The sequence below is a fragment of the Capricornis sumatraensis genome, chromosome 8 (assembly GCF_032405125.1).
Source record: "Capricornis sumatraensis isolate serow.1 chromosome 8, serow.2, whole genome shotgun sequence".
NCBI lineage: Eukaryota > Metazoa > Chordata > Mammalia > Artiodactyla > Bovidae > Capricornis > Capricornis sumatraensis.
In genome coordinates this window covers 99408186-99433635 of record NC_091076.1, presented here as the reverse complement: position 1 = coordinate 99433635, position 25450 = coordinate 99408186, and the positions used below count along the sequence as shown (strand labels likewise).

General features: G+C 45.5%; 1 pseudogene; it reads left to right on the top strand.

The window, feature by feature from the left end:
- The first annotated feature begins 17355 nt into the window (after positions 1 to 17355).
- The window catches only part of LOC138083673 (RNA-binding protein 4B pseudogene), a 46302-nt pseudogene continuing 38207 nt past the window's right edge, over positions 17356 to 25450 (top strand).

The window sequence follows — 25450 nt, the reverse complement described above, 5'->3', positions numbered from 1 at the left end:
GCGCACATACACATACACACACACCCACACCCACCACCCCCCGCCCCCGTCTGGTTTTGCCTTTGGTGGCAGACTTTTCATCTACAGTTCGCGGTGAAAAAAGCTAGTATAACCGAATAGACTATGATACATATTCTTTTTTTTTTAATGATACATATTCTTGCACTTCCCTTTTGAAATATGGTTTCTCAGAGCCATGGGCAAGTCACTCAACGTTTTCTTGGATCTCGTTTTTCTCCTGTCTTACAAGAGCAAGCTGAAATAAACCCTGAAGAAAAAAAATTATCAGGTTTCATCTGGTTGAAAATCTTGGTGACTTAATCTGTGGAATCTCTTAAAGCTCATAAGAGAAGGTATGGGAGTGACTCGGTAGTATCCGTAAATATTATGTTGGTAAGAAGAATCTTTAGAAAGACATTTTATTTGCTTTCTCTTTCCCACTTCTGAGCATCAAATGAGATCTCTTTTATAAACACGAGTCGATTTCCAGTTCTTAAGGAGCATACTAGTTTTCTTTATTATCATCCACACCATCTGGATCCCTTAAAAAAAAAAAAAAGCTTAAGATCCTTGAAAGTGAGAATGAGGTTCTGTGTGGTATGGTCCAAGTGTCAACAGTAGCCTGGGAAGCAAATGGGAAATCTTTTGAGTGGTCAACAGTTATGTTAGTGATTCTCAGTGTCATCAGCACCAACCTCTCTTTATATATGCTGAATAGACCTTTCTCCCCCTACTGTTCTATAATGAAAATTATGGATAATGTAACCCATCTACACACATAACTATAAAAAAATCAAGAAGACATCCTAGCTGTAAAGGAGAAACATTGCAAAATAGCAAGATAATGATATATTTCTAAATATAAAGGCTAAAACATGTTTACAGTAGAAATACAAAGAAGCAGCCATTTGCTTGTACACATATACAACACAATAACTAAATGCAAACGTTAGAGCTGCCACAGGTGTATTCTGTTGGTTCCTCAAGCATGATTTTTCCAACCTAGTGTACAACGTCTCGGTAAAGTTCTGTCTATATCAAAGTATAATCTTACATTGTTTTCCACATAGAAGTCTGAAATTTTTTAGTGGGTGTTAAAACTTCAAAATGAAAAATAGCTTGACATATATATAATGGAGTTGAGAGTTTACGCCTCAGATACATAAGGAAGTGTCTGGCAGGATGTCAAAAAGTCTGACGAAATGTGGGATTGTATTCTATTGTGTAGGTTGGTTGCATCGAGGTTGTTCAGCATCACAATTCCATGTTGATATCTTCCTCCTCCCCAACGATTGTGGCAACCCCAAATTCCCTTGCAGATTTCTAAACCACACTCTAACGCCCACTGAGACACACTAGGGTAAGATGTTTTGTGGTTCTGCATTTGGGGGGCAGTTGGTTTGACTAGAGTAGACAAAAGGATTTGGAGGTCCGTCCTTTGCTTGAAAAGACAAAAAGTAACAAAAGTGTGGTGGACTAAAGAGATTTATAGTTCACAGAACTCAAAAAATAGTGTGGAGAAGCCAAATAGGTGGAAAAAAGTCTAGTTGGCTCCACACCAAACTGAAGCCCTTCCTTGCTAGGCTTGGAGGTAGTGAAAACAAAAAAGCAAGTTGAAATCTAAGGAAAAGCTGGCAAAGGAAGCCAAACAATTCAAGTGAAGTAAATGAAGGAAACTGGGGGACTCCCCTGATGGTCCAGTGGCTGGGACTCCACGATCCTAATGCAGGGTGCCCGAGTTCGATCCCTGTTTAGGTAACTAGATCCCACATGCCACAGCTAAGAGTTTCCATACCAAAACTAAAGATCCCACATGCCATGACTAAGACCCAGCGCGGCCAAATAAATCAATAAATATTAAAGAAAGAAATCAATAAAAGTCTGAGTAATGGGCAGAGAAAATAGATAAAAGTACTGTATTATAGACAGACTATAAATCTATTATTTGAGTGAGTCTGAGATTAAATTTGTGGCTTTGTAAGAAAGAATTTGGTTTCAGAAGAGAAAAATTGGCAATGGAAGACTAAGGTACTTAAAATGGAGAGAGAAATACAGACTGGAAAAAAACGTTCGTTCAGAAAGAATCACAGTAATGCATATTGTGATACTAATTATTGAAAATAATGTGCTTAATATTAATTACTGCATTGGTATGTCTGTTTTCATATCTGGCATTTCTGGCACTTTCAGCTTATTGTCTGTGCACTTATCTGACCCAAAGTTCCTGCCTTTGTGAAGTGAACAAACACTCTAACGGGGAGGAAGACAGAAAACCGACACGTAAATACATGCTGGGTGTGACAGTGCTTGGGAGGTGGTTGAGGAGGGCATGGCCAGTGAGCCAAGACCAGAAGTAAGTCAGGAAGTCTCGCAGGTTGCTGAGGCATGGAGATTCCAGCCAGAGGCAACAGCAGGGACCCTGAGCTGAGAGCAATCAGATCATGCCTGGCTTGTTTGCAAACCAGAATGAGTGAGGGTGAGAGTTTTAGGAGATGAGATTTAGGGCAGTGACCATTAGAAGGGCTTGGGGTTTTTTTTGTTTATTTTGTTTTTCACTTTTGGGCCACACCTAGCAGCATGTGGGGCCTTAGTTCCCCAACCAGGGATCGAATTCGTGCCCCCTGCCTTGGAAGGCAGTCTTAACCACCAGACTGCTGGGGAAGTCTCAGGATTTGGTTTTTAATTTGTGTAAGGTGGGAAGCCAATGGAGTTTGGGGCAACAGAATGGACAAGTGTTAATTTGTATAGTATAATTAAAGAATCACTCTTGTTTCCTGTGGAGCAGAAGGTGTCTTCTGTTGGGCAGAAGCTGGGGGACGAGTTAGAAAGTTTCAGCAATAATCTGGGAGAAAAATGAGAGTGGAGGCAGTAGAAGGGGTAAGAAGTGGCGTGGTCCCGGATATAATCTGAAAACACAGCCAAGGTAGCATTTGTGGTTGGTTGTTGCGGGGAGGGTGAAGCATGTCTGCATCAAGCTCTGAAAGGATGGAGTTGCCACTTACCAAGATCGAGCAGACTAGGGACAAGCAAGCTAGAGAAAAAAGGACAGGCGTCACTTTCGGATATGTTACGTTTGCGATGGCTGTTGGATATCCAAGTGACAATGATGAGAAGGCAAATGGATATTCAAGTGTCAAATTAAAGGGAGTCATTAGGGCTAGAGATTTAAGTTAGGAGGCAATAACATACTGATGGTATTGAAAGTCATGGGGCTTAGTTTATAAAACACTTCCTGACCTGTGTGTAAAATATTTGTTTTTATTTATTTTTTGACCACAGATTGAACCCTGGCCCTGGCAGTGAAAGCACCCCGTCCTAACCACTGGACTGCCAGCGAATTCCCCCAATATTTGTTTTTATAAATTGCTTATTTTAAAGACAATGGGAGGGGCTTCCATAGTAGTCCAGCGTGGTCCTCCACACTTCCATTGCAGGGGTTGAAGATTTGGTATCTGGTCAGGGAAATAAGATCCCATATGCCATCCTATGTCAAAAAAGAAAGAAAGACAATGGGAGAACTTGATGTTTTCAAGTCTGTTGCGAAGCACTTGATCAAGAAAAATATGCTGTGTTTTATCTTTTGAGTAAACCTCTTGGTCCTGGGTTAGAATTACTTCCTGTCAAGCGCCGTTATATCAGGTGAGTAAAAGCACACCTAAGTCACTGTATTCATTTACTCTTGCTGCTGTAACAAATAACCATAAATTTGCTGGTTTAAAACAAAAACAATTAATGCTCTTATAATCTAGAGTCTGAACTCAGCGTCATTGTGGGCAGAAATGAGGTATGGCAGGGCCACGCCCTCCCTGGAGACTCTGTTCCGTGCCTCGTCCAGCTTCTGGTGGCTGTGGGCATCCATAGGCTTGTGGTCTCATCTCTCCCATCTCTGCCTCCATGCTCACATTGCTTTCTCCTCTCCTCTGTCAGATGTCCACCTGCCTTTCTTTATACAGATGCATGCGTGCTAAGTCACTTCAGTCGTGTCCTCCTCTTTTCAACCCCATAGACTATAGCCCGCCCAGCTCCTCTGTCCATGGAATTCTCCAGGCAAGAGTACTGGAGTGGATTGCCCTGCCCTCCTCCAGGGGATCTTCCCAATTCAGGGATCAAACCCGAGTCTCTTCTGTCTCCTGCTTTGGCAGGTGAATTCCTTACCACTAGTACCACCTGGGAAGCCCCTCTTATATAGATGTTGTTGTTCAGTTGCTCAGTTGTATCCAACTCTCTGTTACCCCACAGACTGCAGCACCCCAGGCTTCCATGTCCTTCACCATCTCCTGGAGTTTGTTCAAACTCATGTCCGTTGAGTCGGTGATGCCATCCAACCATCTCATCCTGTGTCATCCCCTTCTCCTCCTGCCTTCAATCTTTCCCAGAATCAGGGTCTTTTCCAGTGAGTCAGCTCATCGCATCAGATGGCCAAAGTACTGGAACTTCAGCTTCAGCATCAGTCCTTCCAGTGAATATTCAGGGTATATAAGTATCTGAAATACCCTGAATATGAGTATCTTATATAGATAGTTGTGACTATATTTAGGGACACCCAGATAATCCAGGATAGGCTCATCTCAAAGTCCTTAACTTAATCAAACCTGCCAAGATCTTTTTTTCTTTTCTTTTCTTTTTTTTTTAAGATCCTTTTTCCAATGTGGTGACATTTTCAGGCTCCAGGGCTTAGGACCTAATATCTTTGAGGGCTATTATTCAGCCTCACTATAGTCACCTATGCTTAGTCCCTCAGTCGTGTCTGACTCTGCGACCTCATGGACTGTGGCTTGCCAGGCTCCTCCGTCCATGGGATTCTCCAGGCAAGAATCCTGGAGTGGGCTGCCATTTCCTTCTCCAATAGTCACCTAAGCAATTTCTAAACTGAGGTTTTGATATAAATGATTACATACTCTTAATAGCAACCACAATTCCTTCTTCTCTCTGGGGACATTTAAAATGTTCCACAAAAAGTCAAATTCCATGACGTCTCTGTGGCACCACATAGCTAAGAAATCCTATTTCTGGATCTGTGTTGACATCATCTGATGATACTAGGTCAAGTATACTTGGCATTAGAGAGCTCCCATAAGTTATGGTTGCATTTACCTCCCTTTAAAGGACACTCAGGATCAAGGACAGCATCTTCTTTCATCACTAAAATTTCTCTCCAGTGAGTTTAGGTTACAGATCCTCTCATAATTCATCTCAAAATATTCCAGTGTCTTGCCAACTTCTGTAAAAACAAGTAATGTAATAAAAAATGAAAACTTCATAAAATTTATTACTAGCTTATTTATTAAAAAAATAAGATAGGGACTTCTCTGGTGGTCAGTGGCTAAGACTGCATGCTGCCAATGCAGGGTGCCCAGGTTCTATCCCTGGTCCAGGAACTAGATCCTACATGCCACAGCTAAAACATCCCGTGTGCCGCCAAAGCAGCCGAATAAATGAATATTAAAAAAAAAAGATAAAGCCATACGTTTGGCCATGGAACCTCCAAGTTTTTTCCCTATGTGAAGCAATTTGTAGCACATCACTCTCAATTAATTTTTATTTTATGAGCATTTACTGCACGGCTATAAGCAATTCCACATCAAAGGCATTTTCCGTATTTAATAGAAGCCTGATAAATGGGTCTACACATAAGAATTGCTCTGGAACTTGCTTTGTGTAGTTTTATTAAGAAAGAATTTAACATTTGCTTAGAAGCTAACAAGATCAGCATACGAGTGTTTAAAACGCACACACATACACAGACTCACACACACGGACACACAGACCCATACACACAGATGCATAAAGAGGAATATATAGACATAGTCTTAGCTGGAATTAAATAATGTTTAGTAAAACAAAAATTAATTGCAAAGTATAACTTTGGTTTTCAAAAATTGCCCTTAAAGGGGAGGAGAGCATGTCAAAAGGACACAAGAATGATTCTGCAAGAGCTACCAATGGCCAAAACTGGAACAGTCTGAACAACAAAAATAACATATTGAATTATAAAGAAGGGAAGGAATATTCTCGAGTCCACACAGATATGGATAAATGCTTGAATGAACACACAAATGAGGGGCAAAAGACGCATCTTGCAGGTTGCCACAATACCCTTCCCTCAAGGAGGTGGGGCTTAGCTCTGCTCCCTTGAGCGTGTGTGTGTCTGTGTGTGTGCGTGCGTGCGTGCTCAGTCCTGTTGGACTCTTTGTGACCCCATGGACTGTAGCCTGCCAGGCTCCTTTGTCCATGGAATTTTTCAGGCAAGAATACTGGAGTGGGTTGCCAGGGGATCTTCCCGACCCAGAGATAGAACCTGCGTCTCTGTCCCCAGGCAGATTCTTTACCACTGTGCCATGATTGTTCTTAATGACTACCTTCCAAAGGATAGAGTATGGAAAGAAAAAAAACTAGTCACTTTACAATGGAAAAACTTGGCTGACATCACCTTAATCAAACGATCAAGGTGAAAGTCAAGGCCTTTACCAAGGGCTACTGTACTAATAGAAATCAGAGCACGGGGATGAGAAGGGGACAGCTTTATAGCACCATGATGTAACAGTTTTGTTCTGTTCCTTCTCTCCTTAGCTTTAAAACAAATTGAAAGTCCATCTCTTTAAAAGCTTCTTTGGAGTATCTACACATTTAGATAAGATTAATGAATACTATGGGGCTTCCCAGGTGGCGTTAGTGGTAAAGAACCTGCCTGCCAAGGCAGGAGACCTGAGTGATAGGAGTTCAATCCCTGGGTCAGGAGATCCCCTGGAGGAGGGCATGGCAACCCACTCCAGTATTCTTGCCTGGAGAACCCCATGGGCAGAGGACCCTGGCGGGCTACCGTCCGTGGGGTTGTAAAGAGTCGGACATAACTGAAGTGACTTAGCACAATCACAAGCACACAAGCACAATGAGTGTTACACTAATACAGTCGTTCTCCACTGGAGGAGTTTCCCCCTCCAGACCCATCTCCATATTTGGCAATGTGTGTGGGTGGGTGCATGGGCGGTGTTGCCACTGATAACCGGTGTGTAAAGACCAGGGATGCTGCTAAGTCCTACAGTGATTGCCCCCCATAAGGAATGATCTGCCACCAGATGTGGGTAGTGCCAAGGTCAAGAACTCTGAACTCATATACATACATCTGCTAGTCCACTGTTGGGTACCCACAATATCCCTCACACCAGGCTACACTTTCTGGAAGACACAACAGGACATGGTCTGTCTCCTCAGGAAGCTCATCATTGTGTTAGGGAATTGGAGAACAAGAGAAGCACTTCAGTTACAGAATATGATATTTTGTATGGAAAGGCCACCCTGGCAAACAAACAAGAACAAAAATGAATAGTCCAGGGTTGTCTATAAAGAGTCTAGAATGGCTGTCTAGGAGACAGGACCTTAAAGCAGCCTCAGACCTTAGATCTAGTGAGTAGGAAGGTGGAAAGAACCACAGCATTTTATTAGAAGTACCAGGGATATTCTTGGAATAAAACATGAAGAGTCACAAACTCTGTTGATACACTCTTCTTTCAGATCCTATTTACAGACGTGGATCAGAACCCTACAGATTTTTTTTTTTTCTCACATGAAGTGATAAGGAAACTAAAGGAAATCAGTCTTGAATATTCATTGGAAGGACTGATACTGAAGCTGAAACTCCAGTACTCTGGCCACCTGATGTGAAGAACTGACTCATTTGAAAAGATCCTGATGCTGGGAAAGATTAAGGGCAAGAGGAGAAGGGGACCACAGAGGATGAGATGGTTGGATGGCATCACTGACTCAATGGACATGAGTTTGAGTAAACTCCTGGAGTTGGTGATAGACAGGGAGGCCTGGCGTGCTGCAGTCCATGGGGTCACAAAGAGTCAGACATGACTGAGCGACTGAACTGAACTGAACTGATAAGAGGTTTCAATGTCCAGAAGGTGTGAGTCAACAGAATTCTGGTGAAGACAGTGGATTGAACAGCTCCTCAGATGCCTGAGATGCACACCTCCCCCTTCTTGCATCTGAAATCCCTTGTCTTCAGAGGGTGTCACCGCCTTGAGACTGTATGCTGTCATAGACATGCGTAGGCTTATATTTTTTTCCTTTTGGTAGTATCATTCGCCACTGGTAACTTTACTCTCGGTTCCTCTTTTTGCCCTTTGCACCCCATCCACACTTTTAAAAAAGATTATAAATTTTTTATTTGGCTACACTGGGTCTTAGTTGCAGCATGTGCGCCCCCCTGCATTAGGAGCACAGAGTCCTAACCACTAGACCACCAGGGAGTCCCCATCCACACGTTTTAATATGTGATGATCCCGTAAACTGTAGTGTACGTTGTTAGTGGAACATCGCTACCATCCTTAGCGATGGTAGCAACACCTTCAAGGTTCTTTGGAAATGAACCTTGCAGACTCCATTGGTTCAAACACAATTTTCGCCAGAATGTTGCTGATGACTTGAAACATTTTAAAGCAAGGTGTCTGACCAGTAGATGGCGCCCTCCTCCTTTTATGTGAGTGAGTTATGAATGAATACGCGCTCCCTTTGCCCTCCCCTCCCCCAAGCGCCGTTGGAGCGAAAACCCTTCGGTTTCCAAGTACTGCCTGAATCTTTTAAATCCATCATCTTTTCTTCTTCATCCGCTAATTCAGGCTCTCTCCATTTGTCTGCTTTAGAATTACAGTAATGCAATAACCTCTGGCCTCTGTCTAATATCCTGTTCTAAGCCATCCAACACACTGCCATCAGAGTCACTTTCCAAAAACACACATTGTCAGTGCGCTGCTGCCTGCTGGGGTCCTGAGGGAGCGGGTAGGAGAGGCTCTGTGAAGGCAGTGGCAGGAGCAGACGGATCCAGGTAAGTGGAGCCCTTCTCCAGACAAGAGATGTTTTTCATTTGGCTGGAGTAGGGCTGGAAAAGGATGGTGAGGCTCCATAGGAATGATAGATTCAGAGCCTTGATCCTCCCGCCAAGGAATTTCAGCTTGTTCAGTTAGACCAGAGAGTCACTAAGGTTTTGATGGTGGTAGGATTACAGCTGTGCTTGAACAAGGGTAATGTGACCAGGCATGCGAACTGAGTGAAAAGGAAGAGTTCAGGGGAGAAGGGAGCTTAACAGAGAAGGAAAGGGCAGAAGCATATCTGGGGTTATTTACAGTCTGCCAGGTGCTGGAGAAGACTCTTGAGAGTCCCTTGGACAGCAAGGAGATCCAACCAGTCAATCCTAAAGGAAATCAACCCTGAATATTCATTGGAAGGACTGAAGCTGAAGCTCCAATATTTTGGCCACCTGATGCAAAGAGCCGACTCACTGGAAAAGACCCTGATGCTGGGAAAGATTGAGGGCAGGAGGAGAAGGGGGGGACAGAGGATGAGATGGTTGGATGGCATCACCAACTCAATGGACATGAGTTTGAGCAAACTCCGGGAGATGGTGAAGGAAAGGGAAGCCTGGTGTGCTGCAGTCCATCGACACCGGAGAGTCAGACACCGCTGAGCGACTGAACAACGGAGGCAGAGAAGTAATTCTTCAACCATAATATTCATCAGTGAAATACTTAGTTATAGAATTGGTTCAGGAACGGCTGGGAAGCCAGGAATATGTCCAAGTATGCTGATGTCCTGTGTGCGTATGTGTATGTGGCTAGCCACTACATCCCCTAGCTGCCTCCGGGCAGAGTTTTAGCTGCCATAAGTGAAGACACTACACTTGTTTTAGTAAGAAGCAGGAAAAAGAATAACAGCTTGAGCTTCCTCTGCGTATCGCAGGCTTTCATGTGTTATTATTCAGCAGTACAGCATCAGATTTAGATTTTTCCACCTCGAGGAATTTGGTTTAGCTTTAATTAGTTGCTGTGAATCTTTCTGAGCCAATACTGGGAAGCATTTATCTAGAAAATAGTTTTTCCCTAGAATATAAGCTGTATAGAGGATGTCATTTTTCTATCAGCTTTTGTTATCATGTTCACACAGAAATTCTCTTCAGCCATCTGGATGATTTTAGCCACAGCCCACCATAGCAATTAATTACTTATTGCTCATAATTTTAAATACTGTAATATGGAGGCCATCTGCATTGCCATCCAAAGCCCTGTGAGGAGGATCTATAGATCCTGCAGGATCTTAGAGCACTTTTTTTTCTTTTCCAAGAAAAGATGATGCTTGCAGGTTATTCTGCAAAGAGGCAACTGATGCATTTTTCATCCAGCACTTTTCAGAAAAACAAGCTTAAAAATACCAGGCAAATGAAAAACAGACTTCAGCAGTTACATGCAGCTTCCAGAGAAACTGAAGAATGTGCCTCTTGTGGTTAAAATGAGGGATCTGTTTAATATGGATGAAATACCAACACTCCAGGCATTTTCATTGACATTTCACTGTGACTTTTTGAACTTGGGAGTGCTGACAGGAAAACCTATTCTTGCTGCTCTGCGAAGCCTGCAGTCAGACTGCAGAGCAGGGCCAGGAGAGGTAAAAGGCTATGTCCCCGTTCACGTTCCCCCTGGTTGTGCGTCTTTCCTTGTGGATTTCATTTTCATTTACCGTGTTGCACTTTGCTGTTTCTGCATTCCTGCTCTGAAACCAGTTAGGAAACCAGGCACAGGTTTGCTCTTTTGCTCCCAAATCCCGTTGCCTCTCCAGCGCTGGACTTGTTTACTGGACCAAAGTGAAAACGCACTCGGGTGGGCATTTGTTAAAAAAACAAACAAACAAAAAAACCCCCCCACAAAAACCGTTTCTAAAAGTCAAGGGACACACTCCTGTACCTTGGACCCAGAAGCTACCCAGGGTGGCTGGACAGAGCACCGTGGCACCCGGGGTACATCTGAGAACAAGACTCAAAGGGTTTCAAGGAGCCGACAGGAGCCCCCTCTTTTCCGATCCTTCCCAGCGCCGGCCGGCCTCGGCTCTCCGGGGCAGCCCCGCCGTCTGGCAGCAGCCCGGGAGAGACATGCTGTTTTGTTTAAATCCTCCACATTCTTTGCCATTTCCCCATTGGCCGGATGGGGCTACCCTCCCCGCCGCGACGGCTGCTGATGTCAGCTGCGCTCGCTCCTCCCGCACCCACCTCCCCAGCCCAAGGCACACCGCAGCTCGGCGCCGACTCTCCGGCCCCGGCGAGGTGGCTGCAAACTCGCGGGCACGCACGGCGCTCGGGGAGCCGGACTCGGGGGAGGGAACGCGCGCGGAAGGCGCCAGCTTCCTCCCGCCCGCCCGCCCCTCGCAGGCGCGAGCCGAGGTCGGAGGAACCCGGAGCCCCAGCCCCGCAGAAGCCGAGCGGCCGCGGCGGCGGAGGCTTCCCTTTTCTCACCCAGCGAGACCCTGGAGCGCCTCGGCGACCGGCCTTAAAAAGAGAAGGAAATCTTGTTTACCGCCGGGGAGCACAGCCGTTCGAGCCTTTGTCTGAAAAGTCAGCATCTCTGGCTCTGGCTGCAACGTGTGCTCGGTGACATTCGCCTTGGGAAGACCGGCCGGAAAAGGGGGTGGGGGGAAGTCGCCAGGTTAAGATCTGGTTTCAGAGGCGGATCGAGAGGGTGACTTTTGTGTATTCCGTGTAATTTTTGGAGACCTCGTGGTTTGTTGTTGTTCCCCCCCCACCCCCCTCGCCTGCCGACGGGCATGTCCTGATCTGGCTTCCGCTCCTGCTGCCCGGGGCTGCCGATCAGATTGGTTTCCAGTGGGTCGGTCTCCCTCCCTCCCTGACTTTGCAACACCGCGTTCCAGGCGGGTCGACCTCGGCTAGGAAGGAGGCGGGGGAGCCACGAACACCCGGACCCAAACCTTGACATGCTCTCGGGCGGAGAGGAGGAAGCCAGGAACTGAGCGCACCGCCCGGGGGGCTGCCTCGCCGACCGGCTCCAAGCACGGGGCTCCCGGCGCTCAGCTCTGCGCCTGGGCGGCAGCCTTGTTGATCTGGGGGCGCCCCCACCCCTGCCCCGCCCGCTTCCTGCCTCGGAGGTCCGTGGCCGGCAGGATCATGCTGCTGAAGGAGTACCGGATCTGCATGCCGCTCACCGTGGACGAGGTAAGCGCCGCGCCGGGCCTGGCCTCGCCCGCTCCCGGTCCCCGGCTCCGGGGCGCCGCTTCCCGCCGCCGCCTCCCGCCGGCGGGTCCACTGCGGACGGCGGGGAAAACCCTGGTGGAACATTGCCTCCCAAATCCGGAGGCTGGAGGGGGAGGAGGAGGGGACTTGCTGCTTCCACTTGTCACCCCAGCAAGGAGAGTAACGTTGGGTGGGGCGGTGGACTGCAGGTGGGTTCTTTGGGGGCATCCAGAATTCGGATCGCTGAGGATCAGAATGCGCCAAAGGGAGCTGGTCGTCCCCTCCCTCCAATTAAGAAAATGAAAAAAAGCAAACCCAAGAGCTCCAAGCACACCCTGGTAGCGCAACCCTGGGGGGTGTGCGTCCCGTTCCCGTCGTGGACCCGGGTTCCCCTCCCGCCCACCACTAGAAGGTTGGGGTAAGGGAGCAGTCCTTCGCCCTTGGGATTTGGAGGGCCCGGGTCCCGCTTGGGGGCACCTCGGAATCCTAGGGGAGGGAGGAGTCCATTTGGACTCAGACCCCTTGCCATCGCCGCCAGCCTGGGCGCCGCTCCAGCCACGCCCGTGCTTCGAGGCTCGGGAACCTGGCCTCGCCTCGACCTTTCTCTAACCGCCTGGCTGGGAAACTTTGTGCGTGTCTTGTTTCTTGGGCCGCGGGGAGAGCGGTCTGCGGGCGAGCGGGGAGCGGCGGGGACTGCGGCGCGGCCACAGAGGGGCGCTGTAGCACGCGGGTGCCGGCCGGGCCCCCCGGCTCTCGGGTCCCCCAGCTGTAGGGCTAGGGGCGGGGGACTCTTCCTGGGCTCGTCCTCCACCGGCCGCTCAGGTTGCTTTCCCCGGATCCGCACACCTCGTCCCCGCGAAGCGGCAAGCTCTATCATTCAGGAAACGATGACTCAGTGAGGATTATTCAGGCCCGGCTTCCCTTTATTCCCTCTCTGCCTCCCTACCTTTTCGGTGATTTCACAATTGCTTAGCGCCTGTCCGGGGACTGCGAGGGAGCTTGAAGCCAATCAGGGCAATTTGAAACTTAACTAATGTGGTTTGGTGTGACAACACACGTGATACCGGCGACCCACACCGTATTTATGTTTAAATACAGTGCCCTTAATCTCTCACTGCTTTGGGGAAGGGGCAAGGTGCTTTGGGAGAGAAAAAGATTTTTAACTAAGAACGTGGTGTGCTCCCAAGGGACTTGTCTGCATGTGTCATCTGGAGCAAGTGTTAAGACCCACAGTACAATCCAAGGCAAGATCAAAGTAGCTCCGCGTTTGCAAAATGTATCCGAGGGAGGCTGACTGCCAAAAAGAGATCAGCCCCCCCCATCCAGTGAACACCCGAGCAGCGCGGTTCTGTGACTTTGGAGGAGACAGCATTTGAGCAAGGTTCTTGAAGGATGGATGCCATGTGGGTAGGCAGACCGTGTACATCCTGTGGAGAAGCAGCGCCCAGCTCTGTGGACAGTGGGGCGGGGAATGAATGAAACTGGTTAACCAAAGCAATTTTAGGAATTGTTGAGATCTTCCCAACCCCTGAGTCGCTAAGCTGGAGTAGTTCGCTAAGCTGGAGTAGTTCAGCTTGGAGGTATGTCTGCCTCCCTCCCCTCCATCTCCTCCTAATGACTTTTTTTATTGAGAGGAGTTTGGGATCTCCGGGCAATGCTGGTATGGCATGAAATACCCAGCAAGGCAGGTGATAGTCAAGAAAGTAACCAACTCTAGAATCATCTGTACCACCTGCGACGTCTCTTTATTCTGGTTGGTTCCCTTTTCAGACTTTGCCTTGAATCCTCAGGCACCACCACTCTTTGTACACTTTTTTTTTTTTGGTACTGAAATAACACAGTTTTGGTGTGAAGTAATCTTATTTGAGTGGTATAGGTGGAGGCCCTCCTTTCCTTAGTGGGCAAATGAAATGAGGCCAGGCCTATAACATAATGTATAATTATAGCTTACTTAATGTATCATCCATTTGGACCAAAGCGTGATTCAGTATCTGAAAGGTCATATTCCAAAGTAGTTTTCTTCTTTGTTAGAGAAACAGAAGGGCGGTTTAGGTTGAGAGGTTTCCAAGTGGAAGAATTCAGATTAATCAAATCATGATGCGTGAGGACAGGAGGCCCAGCTTACCAGAGGTTAGACTTCTAAGGTCTGACCAGTAGTGAACCCCACAATCTCCACCATCCACCTTAGCACTATGTCTTCCTAACCTTAACACGGAAAACTGGGGAAGCAACTGATGTGTCTTCAAAGAAGACAATTGTTGGGGTTTTTCTGGTGGGCCAGTGGTGAAGTATCCACCTGCCAATGCAGGGGATACAGGTTCAATCCCTGGTCCGGGAAGATCCCACATGCATCTAAGCCCATGCGCCACAACTACTGAGTCAGCTCTCTAGAGCCCACAAGCCTCAACTACTGAAGCTGGCTCGCCTAGAGCCAGTGTTTTGCAACAAGAGAAGCCATCGCAAAGAGAAGCCCACACACCTCAGCAAAGAGTAGCCCCCCACTCTCCGCAATTAGAGAAAGCCCACCTGCAGCAATGAGGACCTAGTGCAGCCAAAAATAAATGAGTAAATATATTTAAAAAAAAAAAGAAGAAGAAAATTGCCACTAGCTTAATAGACTTTTGGAAGCCTCACTTTTGCTACAACTCTTTTCTTTTTTTCTTTTTTCTTTTCTTTTTATTTATTTATTTTTTTTCTCTTTTCTTTTTTTAAAAAAACAATTTTGGCCTCATCTCACATGCCATGGGACCTTTGTTCCCTGACCAGGAATTGAACCTGTGCCCTTTGCATCAGATGGGGAGAATCTTAACCATTGGACTGCCAGGGAAGTCCCCTTGCTACAACTCTTGATTTGCTTTGGGCCGATTCAGCGTATGTTTTAGGACTTGTCTGTGTTCTAACCACCACATTAATTAGTAGCAATGTCCATACTTTAAAAAATTAGGCAAATGTCCGTGTTTTGGAAAGTCATCAAAAGAACCAACACTGTATGTCTGTTCTTTTTCCCTGGCCTTATCTCATTTAACTCCTAGCAGAAGGGAGCAGAAGGTGGACTGGTGTGTTGTCCACATTTTACAGATGAGTGAACCATGGTTCAGAAAGGCTAAGTAATGTGTGCCAGGCCACACAGCTAGTTACTAGCCAAACTAAAACCAGACCATGATTTAAAAAAAGCCAAAAACCATTAGTATTTGTTTCTCCTTACTCAGCTTTTTGTCTGTTACTCATATTTAATCCAGCAAAAAGAAAACAAAAATTTCTTGAAAATTAGCACTGTCAACTAAATGAAAAACCAAAGGCCTTCTGAACGAGTATAGAGAATACTGGTTTCTAATGTTTCACTCACCTTATTTTGACTCATAAAATGTTCCCTAGTTCCAGGAAAGAAGAATAGCTCTAAGAGATCAAGCAAATAAAGCTGAATTACCGTCTAGCTCAGAGTGTTGGTGTTTTCTGTTTTAGACATTCATATTCAGAGTAAAGAACTATAAGAAGTAACATCCCATAGATTCATTTTAACTTAAAAAACCCACTTCATTGGAGTATTCTCCTCATTTATGTTCAGTGGTGTTGTCTCTGAACTAAATATAAGCCTGTTGGAAAGTTCTAAACAGCAGAGGTCCCTAGGGGCCAATAGTTGCCTGTAAAGAGACAGTTGTCTTTGTGTTTATTTGAAACATTTGGTGATAGAAATTGTAGAATTTTAGACTTGGAAGGGCTATTACAGATGGTCTAGAGTTGACCCATTTCATTTTGTGGAAAAGAAGACTAGCGCTTTAGAAGGTACAGTCAGTTGCCCGTCTCATAGCCAAGGTCAAGGTCCAGGCCAGAACTCGGAGCAAAGCTCTTTTTGTTACAAGCCAGGGATTCTCTCACTTCCCCCTCTGGGATTCCTTGTTGGAAGGAAATATCCCTAAACTGGATGTGTGAATTAGTCTGTAGTGGGAAAGGTGGGTTGGAGACTCAGACATTGTCTCATTAGGGGAATTTTAGGAGTTTGTCAGCTGCCTGGAAAAGGGTCCAGCAGCTCTCTTTGAAGCTGCTTTTGTATAATAAGCCCACTGGTTTTCCTTAGATTGTATTTTTATTTGAATGTGTGACTTGATGGAGATTATGGTGGAGTTCAAGGCCTTCCCTCCCAAGCCACTCCTGGATGCTGCCACTGATCCCAGCATCTGACATGGATCCCCAAATGCATCTTCAGGACTCGGTGGAACACAGTCTGATCACTCCTCTCTGACAGGTCCTTATCAGTAAGATAAGCATCTTCCAAGAGCTAAGCACATCCCAGTATGATCTAAGGCGGGAATCTTTTCAAGTTCATTGCTCATTTTGGTGTTAACACTTCCTGTTCTGACTGCATCAGCGTTAATGTCTGGGATTTATTTGTGGTCGTCAGGGATTTGATGCACAATGAAAAACTCCCCCTCCATGAGTTTGAGCAAACTCTGGGAGATAGTGGAGGACAGGGAAGCCTGGCCTGTTGCAGTCCATGGGGTTGCAAAGAGTCGGACACGACTTAGTGAGACTCAACAACAACAACCCCTCCAAGAAAGAAGAAAGAGAGAGAGGGGAAAAAAAGCACTCAGCTTTTTAACAGAATATCATTGTGTTCTTTGTCCTGGCAGGGAGCCAGTGCACTTTATCCAGGCTCCCCCAAGTCCCTGGAGAATCTTCTTGCGTACATTTCTGAGAACAGATTTGGGATCCGGGTGGTGCTGTCTCTGGAATGACATAAATGAAGATGCCAAAATGACCATCAGTGCTCCTTCCGCTCCGTTTTAAAGGATTGTCGTGAAATGCATCTGCAAACCTATTGGGGCAGAAATTCTTTAAGAAAAGAGGTTTTAAGTACGATATTTTCATCGACACTTTGTCTTCTGTACAAGGTGGTACCCTGAAGTGTAAAGGAGAAAATCCCCCTGGATTAATCTCATAGACCTTCTCCAAGGTTCCTCATAAACATAATTTTGGGAAAAAATTTTTTTTAAGAATGAGCACTATTTTGACTTTTTTTTTTTTCCCCCTGTTAGCTTCATTGGGAGGGTCTCAGGCCAGGGTCAATTTCTGGGCTATCTTGGTAGCTTCTCTTGCCTGATCACAGTTCGGGAATTGTGTTGCTAGTGGCTTCCCGTGGGTGCATACTTAGTCGCTCACTTGTGTCTGACTCTTTGTGACCCCATGGACTGTAACCCACCAGGCTCCTCCTCTGTCCATGGGATTCTGCAGACAAGAATACTGGAGTGGCTAGCCATTTCCTTCTCCAGGGGATTTCCCGTACCCTGGGATCGAACCCATCTCCTGCATTAGCAGGCAGATTCTTTACCGTCTGAGCTACCATGGCGGCCCAGCTGTCTCCTGAAGCTCCCTTCTTGGTCGTGAGGGCCACCCAGGAAGTGGGGGGGAGTGGTTAATGGATCAGTGCAAACCTTTCACCACTAATGGAATAGGCGACCGGAGCAGATGCTCTCTTCCTGGTTGGTCAGTGAAAGTGATTTTCTGGAGAAAGAGCACTGCATTTTCACTGTGATTTGAGCGTGAATGCCTCCTATGAAACAGATTCTGGGCCTTGAAAGAAAAAAAGATAGCATGCTATTGTTAACAAAACTCTATTTAAAAGTGGGTGGTAATTAACTTTTACTGTTCGTTACAAAGGCATGGGACGAGTTCCGAAGGCTCTTAAAAATCGACTTCAGAACCCTGTGTCTGATTGAGTATAACTGGTACTAAGAGAAAGGGAGGCATCTTCATTTCAGAAGCCTCTCATTTCAGGTGAATGGAGAATACTGTTTTTTATAAGTAGTTTTTAAAAAAAGTCTATTTTCAACACTTTCTTGCTCCAGAGTGTCAATCAGGGAAGTGTTTGTGTACACATGTGTATGTGTACACGTGTGTGTGTGTGTGTGTGTATGTGTGTTGGGTGGAGGGCTCACAAAGATGGTTTTTTAAAAAAATATAAAAGTGTGTGCACAGTGACAGGCAGTAAATGTGTTTTTCAGGGGCGGCAATTACTGGAAAAGTAGTCGAGCTTCATTGCTTTAGGCACCTGAGTGAGGACACAGGTGCCCTGGCCAGCCTCTCTTGGCTCTGCCCTGCTTTCTGTTGCCTGGAGGTCTGTGTAGTCAAGTAACTCAGAACATTTTTTTGAAAACTATCTAACACTTCTGCCTCTGTTCAGAGAAAAAGACAGATACAGAAAACAGCTGATTCGTAGCAGGAAGTCACGAAGGTTTTACAAATCTTTAGCAAATTCAGCTCACTGGGAGATGAAAAAAAATGAATTTCAGATTGCAGATGGCCGACTGTCTGCCCTTTGTGTCTCGTGCTTGAAATCAGAAATTATGTTGTATTCCTAAGTGGAGATTTTTTGTAGGCTACAGGGCAGACGGAGTCCAAGTGTGCTGTAGCTATTAAAACTGGAAGACAGTTTTGTATCTGGAAAACTTAAAGTTTGAAAAAATTATCTTGGAAGCTTGATTTTTCATACTGTCTACCCTCCAACTTAGGCTTCCCAGGTGGTTCGGTGGTAAAGAATCCACCTGCTAATGCGGGAACCCCAGGAGATCTGAGTTCGATCCCAGGGTAGGGAAGATGCCCTGGAGGAGGAAATGGCAACCCAGTCCAGTATTCTTGCCTGGATAATCCCATGGACAGAGGAGCCTGGAGGGCTACCATCCATGGGTTCACAAAGAGTCAGACACAACTCAGCGACTGAGCACATACACACCCCTCCAACTTAGAACAACTTGAAAAGAAAGTCGCTCAGTCGTGTCTGACTGTTTGCAACCCCATGGACTGTAGCCTGCCAGGCTCCTCTGTCCATGGAATTCTCCAGGCCAGAATACTGGAGTGAGTAGCTGTTCCCTCCTCCAGGGGATCTTCCCAACCCAGGGACTGAACCCAGGTCTCTTGCATTGCAAGCGGATTCTTTACCATCTGAGCCACCAGGGAAGCCTGACAAAAAAAGTATTAACAATTTATACAAACGGGAGCTTAGGGGCGCACACCTGCAGGGGGCGCACTTTCCACGGAAGCTAATGGGTATAGTGCCATGTGATGGCCCTGCAGCTGACCGGCTCCCTCTGTTAGTCCTCTCAAGCTCCTCAGACCCTGTTGCTGTCATGTGTTAACACTTGAGAGGTTATGGTGGTCTTGCAGGTTTACAGGTGGGCATGTTACCTCCTTAGAGATGTCTTTCCTGTCCACTCCATATAAAATAGTTTTCCCCTTTCATGCGCTATCGTCACACGTATTTCCTTTGTAGTATTTATCTTTTTGGCTTTTACATTTATCTTAATCTGTACTTGTTTCTTTACTTCTTTGCCATCCATCTCCATCACTGTCTTTTCAACATGTGATCCACAGAAGAAAATACTGACAAGATCTTTTAACTTATTTTTCTTTAAAATTTTAAAAATATTTAATTATTTTATTTATTTATTTATTGGGCTGTGCTGGCTCTTAGTGGCAACACTCAGGATCTTCGATCTTTGTTGCGGCATGTGGAGTCTTTAGTTGCAGCATGTGGGATCTAGTTCCCTGACCAGGGATTGAACTCAGGCCCCTTGCTTTGGGAGTGTAGAGTCTTAGCCACTGGACCACCAGGGAAATCTCTTAACTAATTTTTCTTCCATGTAAAGTCTTTGAAATCTGGTGTATGTTTTCCATTTGCAGCACATTTCAGTTCCCACTAGCCACTTCATAGTTCTCAAAGGCCATATATAGCTGGTGGCTGGCATATTGGATAGGGCAACGCTGGTGCTTAAATCTTGGATCTGGCACACAGCAAATGCTTGCTGCATGCATAGATGAAAGAAGCTGAGAAAAATAGGAACCTTTTAGGAAATCTGACCCTCGATGTTTACCTTCACACTTTTTTTTTTTTCCACTTCAGCTTTATACCTCTTGAAATGTTGCAAACTAGAGATTCCTTTTTATTAAGAAGCCTCCTCATTTTAAAATTCCACAGCAATGCCTCTTCAAAATTTGAGGCTGGTCATTCCTGGGAGTTAATGTAATCTGTCTGCCTTCCTCCTAATTCTTGGAGGAGTGTATACTCAGTATCTATTGCTGTGCAACAAATTTTCACAAACTTTGTGGCTTCCAACAATACCCGCTTATTATCTCACAGTCTTTGTGGATCAGAAGACCCTGTGACTGGATTCTCTGCTGAGGGTCTCACAGGGTTGATATCAAGCTGCATTTTCTCCTGGAACCTGGAGTACTCTTCCAAGTTCACGTGGTAGTTGGCAGAATTCAGTTCCTTGTGACAGTAGGACTAAGTCCTCACTTTCTTGCTGCCCATCAGCTAGGAGCCAGCTCTTGAAGGCCACCTGCTATTTCCTGCCATGGGACCCCCTCCACAATGTGGCTGTCTGCCCCTTCAAGGCCAACAGGACAGTATTTACTGCAACTTTGAATCTCTGACTTCTTGTCTCTGACATCTACTCTTTTTCAAAAAAACTGGCCTGATAAGGTCAGACCCACCCCCATTCAATGGGGAAGGAATTGTGCATATACAGGGTGTATACACCAAGGAGTAGGAACCTTAGGGACCATTCTGCCTACCATAGGGAAATGAGCTGAATTAAAAGTTTCTGTTGGCAGATTCACAGACTTAGAGAATGAATTTATGCTTGCTGGAGTTGGGGGAAGGATTGGCATAAGGGATAGTTAGGGAGTTTGGGATGGACAGGTACACACTGTTATTTTTTAAATGGATAACCAAGAAGGACCTACTGTACACACAGGGAACTCTACTCAATGTTACTTGGCAGCCTGGATGGGACGGGAGTTTGGGAGAGAATGGATACATGCGTATGTATGGCTGAATTCTTTTGCTGACCCCTGAAACAGCATTCTAATCAGCCATGCGTGCATGCTGTGTCTTCAGTTATGTCTGATTCTACGACCTATGGACTGTAGCGCACTAGGCTCCTCTGACCATGGGATTCTCGGGGCAGGATTACTGGAGTGGATTGCCACACCTTTCTCCACAGGATCTTCCTGACCCAGGGATCAAACCTGCATCTCCTGCGGCTCCTCTTTGCAGGCAGATTCTATACCGCTGAGCCACCAGGGAACCCTTCATCAGTCATACTCCAATATGAAATAAAAAGTTTAAAAAATAGTTTCTGTTGGAGGAAAAGTAGCTATTTTTCATACCTGGGAAACTTAGAAATCTGGAAGGTTCAGGTTGGCACTGGGGCAGCATAAAAGTGTTGCTATCACAAACACTTACTGAACTCCTGCTCTGCCAGGTGCTTGGCCAGATGTCAGACCAGGTGCCCAGGATAGAGGAGCAAGCAAAGCAGACACGATCCCTACCCTCTTAGAGCTTATAGTCCAGAGAACACTGGAGAGGTTTCCTCGCCATCTTAAAATAGATATTGGCGATGGTTGCACAACTCTGTGTGAATATTAAATACATTAAAACCATTGAGTTTGGTACATAAAATATGTCTCAATAAAGCTGTTTTTTTAAAAGAGATATCTATGGATTTTCCCAGCAGAATAGACATCTATGTTCAGAGAGAGAGAGACATTGATAGCACGGAAATTGAATTTTGAATGTGTACAGTGAAAAGTTATGGTCCCTGTCCGCAAGAAGATGACTCTGGTTATCCTGAATTTAGACAGCTTTGCAAAGGAGACCGTTCTCTTCTGCAGCAGGGTGGGGGGAAAAGCTGCCAGGTGTGGACTAGAATGACCACAATTTAGGTCAGAATTTTCTTCTTATGGGAAAAAATAGTTATCACGACTTGAGTAGCAGAGGTCGTTAGGGTACCGAGGGCTAATCATCGGCATACTTCATGATCTTCAGGAACAGCCACTCTGCCTCTAAAGGGGGACAGAGGCTGGCATCGGCTATCATGAATGGAAGGAGCAGTAAGTAGCTGGTGGCCTCTTGGGCTGTGGCTCCAAGTGCATTCCTCTACTTTCTCTGCATGTTGGGTGGAAAGTGACGTGTTGGCGGAATGAATCTGGAAGAGATGGTTCTAGATGGGAGTTGAGTCCTCTGCTTTATTCCTCTCAGGCAGATGTCCTTAAGACTTTCCATCCTGGGCTTCATTATAAAACAGGCTAAATGGCTGTTTAAACTGTGCTTGTCAGTAGTCTCTGTCGTGCCACGTGAGGCTGGGCAAGTCTCTCAAGATGACAGAGAGTTAGAAGGAGCCCCTTTCTGCCCAGGACACACTAGCTTTACCCATGACAGAGAAAGGAGTCGAGGGTCACCGGCCACTTCCTGGGTAATGGTCTGAGCAACATTATACAGGACTGTTTGTTGATTCAGAAACACGAAAGCCAGAGCTCACCAGGACTTTGACATCAAGTATGAAGTGAGTCATTCTTTTATTTCCCAGCACTCTGACAAAAGAGGCCATCTCTTAAAACTCCTTTTTAGACTTTAGTGGAAGTCGACTCATCCATCTCAACAAGTTAGTTGACATAAGTTCTTGATCAGATTTATCTAAGAGTTCTTCACTTTAAAAAAATAATTTTTTGTGTGTTTCTTTTAAGTTTGGGTGAAGCATGGCCTTCTAGAATTCCTGTTGTTCCTGAGCAAAGGGAAAATATCATCATCCTTTAATTTATTTAGAATTAATCTGACAATCTTCAGGGTGTTGTTTCTTTCCCAGAATGAATCATCTAGAGAAGTAAGATTGGCCAAACAAATGACAACCTGTAAGAATGCCGTTTAAGCACTTAATTTAAGCAATTAATCTCCAAAGGCTGCTCCCCACCCCATGTCACCTACACATGCGCGCGCGCACACACACACACACACGCACACACACACACACACGCACACATACAGAGATTAGGTCTGATTATACTTGCTGTATTAAGGTCAGATCCAGGTGTTTCTGGGCATTAGTTTGTGTATTTTTACACTCCAGTTAACTGATCTGTGTATTTATTCAGAAGTAAATGTACCAACTAGGGAAAGAGAAGTCACCATAAACTTGTATGCTAATATAATTAAGGTGGGGCTTCCCAGGTGGCATTGGGCGTAAAGACTCGACACAGGTTCAATCCCTGGAATGGGGAGATCCTTTGGAGGAGAGAATGGCAACCCACTCTAGTATTCTTGCCTGGAGAATCCCATGGACAGAGGAGACTGGTGGGCTACAGTCCGTGGGGTTGCAAAGAGTCAGACACAACTGAAGCAACTTAGCACAGACGCGTAATTAAGTTATTGAAGCCTTCAAATGCTTTGGGGTCTTATTTGCTGGATTATCTAGAGTTCTCCAAAGCTCTCCAATATTTTCTAGTTTTAACCATCATGATGGGATTTAATAAGATTTACCTATTCTTAAAATGGCCAAGTTTCACTTATCTTTTGACTCCTACGGGAGTGTTTCCAACTGGTGTAGACGGTTTATAGAGATGGTGGCAGGGCCTCTTCATGAATATTGTGCCTATGCTTCCTGAAAAGTGTCATGGAGGACTGAAGAGTCCCTAGACAGCGCAGAACTGCACTGTTCACTTTGCCTATCTGAGCCATCTCCGTCTTCGTATCTTAGACAGATTGTGAAAGTTGCTCGTCCTGACCTCTCAATCGCAGCAGTGAGGAGCTGGGCTGTCACTCTGTGCCACAAGATCTCGGCTGAATGTGGCTTGGCAGTCACCTTGCTTTTATGTACGTAATAAAATAGCACTCTGTGCCTTGGCAATGCATATCCCATGAAACCTTTCGTGTGGAAAGTAAGAGGTTTAAAAAGTCAGTTTCAGTTTTGTATGCTTGGATTGCTCACAGTCACATTCCACATGCAAAGGAGGCAAAGAGAGAAACTACATTAACAAGCGCTTATTTCTTTAGTCCTCGTAATGGTCCTGTGAGTTGGATATTATCATCCCATTTTACAGATGTGGATAGTGGATGCTTGCATGGCTAGTCAGTGGCAGACCTGGATCCACGCCCATGCTGGTCAGACTGCAGAGCCCAGAGTCTTTGCCCTCCCAGTTCTGCCTTTTCTAGAATCCCAAAGCTGGAAGGAGCATTGGAGGTTATTTAGTTCTATCCCAGTAAGCACACATACACACACACACACACACACACACACACACATTTCTTAAAGATTAAATAACTTGTTCAGGATTATCAAAGGAAATAATTGGGGTAAGGTAGTTTTCTTGTTCCAGGTGAGCTAACAGAGTGATCCGTAAGTTTTATCTCCTATTGAACGATCAACTTTACCCAAGTATTAAACCAAGCAACATTCCCCAGTTTAACTTTGATAAATGAATCATACTCCTCTTTGAAAATAACTTTTATAGTTCATGCTCTAAAAAGAGAACCACCCCTACACTTTCAGAAATTATTCCTTTTGATGGCAGTGACACCCTTTGGCTTTTCATAGACAGCAGCAGCAGAGATGTTCACTGATGGGCTGGCTCCTGTGAGTTTCTCAAAATTAGTGTCTGGAAATAACAGTGGCAACAGACAAGAGCCATGCTTTGGGCACATTTCGTCGAACACCTACAACCCTTCACATGGAGGTAACCAAATCAGGGAGTATGAAAAATGATCGAAATGTGTTGTTTGGTATACTTTCCCTTGCTGCTGAGATGGCTGCTCCTTGGACACTTGTGTCTCGCCTTCGCCAGCATTGCCTCGGAGGCAGTTTACAAACCACACACACACAAATTCATATTGTTACTCTAGTGTCACACCTCCTGTGGGGGCTCAAATGAATTTTCTAACTTGAGAAGATTGTTTTTTTTTGACAAAGGAGCTCTAAAATATTCTTTTCAAAATTAAAAATTGTCCTCCAGAGACACTTACCATCATCAAAGTAATGAAAAAAAAAAAAAAAAAAGCAAACAGGCCTATGTTCCACAGCAGAGATTCAAGGATGTTTCACTCTATATCAACACCAGGGAAATGAACATGGAATGCCCTAAAATGAACCATTTGAAGGGGACCCTACTTAATTGGGGGCTTCCCTGGTAGGTCAGCAGGTTAAGAATCTGCCAGCAATGCAGGAGACCCCGGTTTTCGAAAATCCTGTGGAGAAGGGATAGGCTGCCCACTCCAGTATTCTTTGGTTCCCCAATGGCTCAGATGGTAAAGAATCCACCTGCAATGCAGGAGACCCGGGTTAAATCCCTGGGTTGGGAAGATCCCCTGGAGGAGGGCATGGCAACCCACTCCAGTATTCTTGCCTGGAAAACCCGCATGGACAGAGGAGCCTGCCGGGCTGCAGTCCATGGGGTCACAAAGAGTCGGACACAACTCAGTGACTCAGCACAGCATGGCACCACTTAATCGGATGTGTACACTCAGGTCAATCTTTTCAAAATAATTTTTTTTAAAATTATGGTATAACATGCATTACATAAAATTTGCCATCTTTGACCATTTTATTTAAGTGTAGAGTGTGATGGCATTAAGTGCAGTCACCCTGTAGGCCAACCATCACCACCATT